Raw genomic sequence first — 5,115 nt, forward strand, 5'->3', positions numbered from 1 at the left:
AACAGATATAAACACTTGAAATAGATCCCTGTTACGAGGGGGACCCGGGGAAGCGTGCCAAGATGGGGAATGGACAGCTTCCGCCGGTCAAGGTCCACTGTGCGGTGTAAGGGACCGCTGCTATGGTGGGTGAAGAGTGAGCGGGTTGCTGCTAGCGATCGTCTGGAATGTCACAGACGATCTACGTACACCGGTCTGCCTTAACCCGTGAGGGTTGTATGGCAGGGATCACACGGCTCGGTGTACCTGTTGCACGGGGAAGCACAGAGGTGCCCACGCACGTGTGCCAGTGGAAATCACGAGAATATGGCACGAGGGTAGCACAGAGGTGCCCACGCACGTGTGCTCTCAATAACCAGGTGAGTCCGGTGGAGACTCGAGGAGCTCACCTGGAACAGGAACACGGCCTGTCGAAGGAGCTACTGCCAGAGCAGCAAGGCAGGGACACGGCCTGCAAACCAGGTGCTGCCTAAGCAACAAGGGCCAAGCCCACGGAAGACGATAATGCCTGAGCAGTGGCGTGGCAGCACGCTGCCAGACATCCAAACATAGAAGGACGGTCGCGCGCCGCCGTGATGGCAGGAGGAGCTTTTAAGGAGGTATCGCTCCAGCCAAGGGCGGGCGCGAGGCGGAGATGACGGACTTGACCCAATCAGGATCCACGACGTCCCAGCCTGGCCAGTCAGTATTCACCACGTCACCAGCCTCGTCATCAAGCCGTGTGACGTGAGTGGGCAAATCAGGACCCACCAAGCATTGCACATGCTCACCCCCCTGCCTCTGGGAAATAGAGGCGGGATCCTCGGTCTCACAATGTGTAGAGATAACGGGAGTCTCACTGCTTCCCTGAACAGAAAACCTCTGCATATTGCGCAACCTCACAGACCTTCGGGGCTGCTGAGCAGGAGGAGCCGCGGCAGGCAAGGAATGGGAGACCGCCACATTTCTTGCAACAGGAGTACCACTAGGTGTTACCCTTGTGCTGCCTCTCTGAGGAGGTTTCTCCTGCACTCTGCGCAGTCTGGCAGACCTTCGGCGCTGCTGAGCAGGAGCGCTCGTGGCAGGCAAGGAGACTGCCTCATTCCTTGCCACAGGAGAGCCACGAGGTGTAACATTACCCCCCCGTCTAGGCCCCCCCCCTGCTCGTGCTCGAAGGCCGCTATCAAACCCCGGGGCGTGGATATGATCCTCCAATTCCCAGGATCTATGCTCCGGACCACGGCCGACCCACTCCACGAGGTAGTACCTCCTGCCCCGTATGACTTTTGTCTCCACAAGCTTCGCCACCTCAGGGTCGTCGGACGGAGAGTCGGTTTGAGGCGTCAGGGACCCCGAGAACTTATTAAGTCGTACGGGTTTCAGGAGGGACACGTGAAAGGTGTTGGCTATAGCCCAGCGTGGAGGGAGCTGGAGTCGGTATGCCACCGGGTTTACCTGCTCTAGTACTTTAAACGGACCCAGGTACCTAGGGGCGAACTTGGCTGCCTGTACCCGTAGGTTAACATTCTTAGAGGACAGCCACACTAGGTCACCAGGGGCGAAGGATGGTGCCGGGCGGCGGCGCACATCAGCTGTTGTCACCATCCGGTCTTTAGCCCTCTTAAGGGCCTCTTGGGTGTTATCCCAGATCTCCCGGGCTTCGGTCGCCCAATCCTCCACTCTAGTATCGGGTGACGTAATGGGCATCGGAACCGGGATTCTGGGATGTTGTCCGTTATTGAGCAGGAACGGAGTCTGGCCAGAGGATTCATGAACCGAATTATTAATGGCAAATTCGGCCCAAGGAAGGAGGTTAGCCCAGTTGTCGTGGTGCGCGGAGATAAAATGGCGGAGGTAAGTTACCAAGGTCTGATTGGTCCTCTCCACCAGTCCATTGGTTTCGGGATGGTATGCGGAGGAGATGTTCAGCTCTATCTGCAGGAGCTTACAGAGCTCTCTCCAGAAGCGAGACGCGAACTGGGGACCTCGGTCGCTCACCACCTTGTCAGGCATGCCATGCAGCCTAAATACATGCCTAATGAATAAGGTGGCGAGAGCACGTGACGTCGGGAGTCGTGGGAGAGGCACCAAGTGGACCATTTTAGAGAAGTGATCCGTGATGACCCATACGATCTTGTGGCCTGCTGACTTGGGCAGATCTCCCAGGAAGTCCATTCCCACCACTTCACAGGGACGATCCGGCACTGGCAGTGGGTGAAGAAGACCTGCCGGTCTCTGCCGGGACGGCTTATTCCGTGCACACGACATACAGGCTCCCACATACTCCTGTATGTCCTGGGGTAGTCTCGGCCACCAATAGTGCCTGGTCACAAGGTCTCTGGTCCTTTTAACCCCAAAGTGACCCCCGACCTTGGAGGCATGAGCCCATGATAGCACCTCATTCCGTAATTCAGGGGGAACGAGGGTATTGCCAGGTGGCACCTGGTCCAAGGAAGTGGGAGTGACCATCCTCAAGCTGTCCGGGGGTAGTATAAGACGAGGCTCCTCCTCGTCCTCCTCCAACACAACCATACAACGTGACAAGGCATCGGCCCGTACGTTTTTCTCACCGGCCAGGTGGCGGATAATAAAGCGGAACCGGGAGAAGAACAAGGACCAACGGGCCTGCCTTGGGTTCAGGCGTTGTGCTGTCTGGAGGTATGTGAGATTTTTATGGTCGGAAAATACTTCAAATTTATGCTTCGCACCCTCCAGGAGATGCCGCCATTACTGGAATGCCAGTTTCATCGCCAGTAACTCCCTATCCCCTATGGAGTAGTTCCTCTCGGCCGGAGAAAAGGTTTTGGAGAAAAAGAAACATGGATGCTTCCTTCCTCGTTCGTCTTTCTGGTACAGGACTGCACCAGCACCGACCGAAGAGGCGTCTACCTCTAGTAGGAAGGGTTTGGAGATGTCTGGACGATGAAGGATGGGAGCTCTGGAGAAGTAAGTTTTTAGGGTGTGAAATGCCTCTACCGTTTCCCGTGTCCATGCTTTGGGATTAGCGCCCTTGCGGGTAAGGGCAATGATGGGTGCTGCCACCGTCGAGAAGTTGGGAATGAACTGGCGATAATAATTGATAAACCCCAAGAATCGCTGGATCGCTTTCAGCGAGCGGGGCTCAGGCCATTTCATCACTGTCTCCAACTTCCCCGGATCCATTGCTAACCCCTGACTGGACACGATATACCCCAGGAACGGCAAGGATTCACGTTCAAAAACGCACTTTTCTAGCTTAGCATATAACGAATGAGTGCGGAGCCTCTTAAGTACTCGGATGACATCCCTCCGATGGGTGGCAAGATCGGGGGAGAAGATAAGGATATCATCCAGGTATGCAACCACGGAAAGATACAAATCCCGGAAAACATCATTCACAAAGTCTTGAAATACGGCAGGGGCATTGCAGAGTCCGAAGGGCATTACGAGATACTCGTAGTGACCGTCCCTGGTGTTGAAGGCGGTCTTCCACTCATTGCCCTCTCGGACTCGCACTAGATTATACGCCCCGCGTAGATCCAGCTTCGTGAAGATCTTTGCCCCACGTAATCGATCAAATAACTCCGTAATGAGGGGCAAAGGGTATTTGTTTTTGATCGTGATTGCATTTAATCCCCTGTAATAGATACAGGGGCGTAGATCCCCTTCCTTCTTTTGCACGAAGAAGAACCCCGCACCGGCCGGTGAAATAGACTTGTGAATGAACCCTTTTGCCAGGCTGTCCTGAATATATTTGGACATAGCCTCCGTCTCTGGAGCAGAGAGGGGATACACTCTGCCCCTAGGGGGCTCGGAGCCTGGCTTCAGGTCTATTCGGCAATCGTATGGCCGGTGGGGAGGAAGGGTATCTGCGGCCCTCTTGGAGAAGACGTCCCTGTAGGCCTCATAAGGTGTCGGTAAACCTGGCTCCCCTGTATTCCCTGAGGACCCAACCGACCTAATGGTAGCGGGTGGTTCGGTAGTCACGAGGTGCTCCTTACAGGATCCTGCCCATGATGAGATCTGCCCTGTTGCCCAGTTGAGTATAGGAGCATGCTGTCTCAACCAGGGGAGGCCCAGTAGGATCTCATCCGTCCCCCCTGGAAGCACCAGGAAGGACACCTGCTCATGGTGTCCCGGTGGTACTTCCATCCTGAGAGGGATGGTGATCTGGGTGATGGAATCGACTAGTAGGGACCCGTTGACTACCCGAACCCTGAGTGGCTTGGGCAAGAGAACCAGGGGAACTGAGTATCGGGTTGCCAGGGAGGTCGAAATGAAATTGCCATCACCGCCTGAGTCCAGGCAGGCCAGAGCAGAGAAGAGAGTAGTGCCAAACTGCAACTGGGCGCTGATAGTCAACCTAGAGGGAGAAGCAGCGTCTAGGAACCCCCCTCTGATGGAAACTAGACGCTGTCTTTTCTCGACGGTTTGGGACATCGGGTAGCTTTGTGTCCCCTCTGCCCACAGGAAAAGCAGATGACACCAGACCGAGAACCTGGGGTAGAGGAGACCGCTTTGGACACCTCCATTGACTCCACGGAGTCGCCTACAGAGCTGGCTGGGAGACCTGTCTGGTGGAAGATGGGAGCCAGACGCTTTTTAGGCCGTGAGGACGTGGGTGCTGAAGAGACCTCGAGCCTCCGCTCCGCCTGGCGGATGTCTATGCGAGAGGCAACCACAATCAAGGACTCTAAAGTAGCAGGCACCTCACGCGTGGCCAGTGTGTCTTTGACGAACCCTGCCAGGCCCTCCCAGAACACAGGGACAAGGACCTTATCCGGCCAGTCCAGCTCTGCGGCAAGTGTCCTAAAGTGTACGGCAAAGTCCCCGACTGAAGCGGACCCTTGCCGAAGTCGTAGGAGGCGCAGCGCGGAGTCGTGGGTGACTTGAGGCCCGAGGAACACCATTCTCATGGCCCCAAGATAGGCTGCTAAGTTATTCACCACCCGATCTCCGCGCTCCCACAACGGCGTGGACCACTTCAGCGCTCTCCCTGTGAGCAGGGACTGGACGAAGGCCACCTTCGCCTTCTCGGTAGCGTAAAGAGTCGTGGACAGCTCTAAGTAGGTGGTGACCTGGTTTATAAAGCCACGGCACTCGGAGCTGTCCCCGCTAAAGCGCTCTGGAAGCGCAAGGCGAGGAGACCTTCCGCCC

Source organism: Anomaloglossus baeobatrachus, chromosome 12 (assembly GCF_048569485.1).
Source record: "Anomaloglossus baeobatrachus isolate aAnoBae1 chromosome 12, aAnoBae1.hap1, whole genome shotgun sequence".
Lineage (NCBI taxonomy): Eukaryota > Metazoa > Chordata > Amphibia > Anura > Aromobatidae > Anomaloglossus > Anomaloglossus baeobatrachus.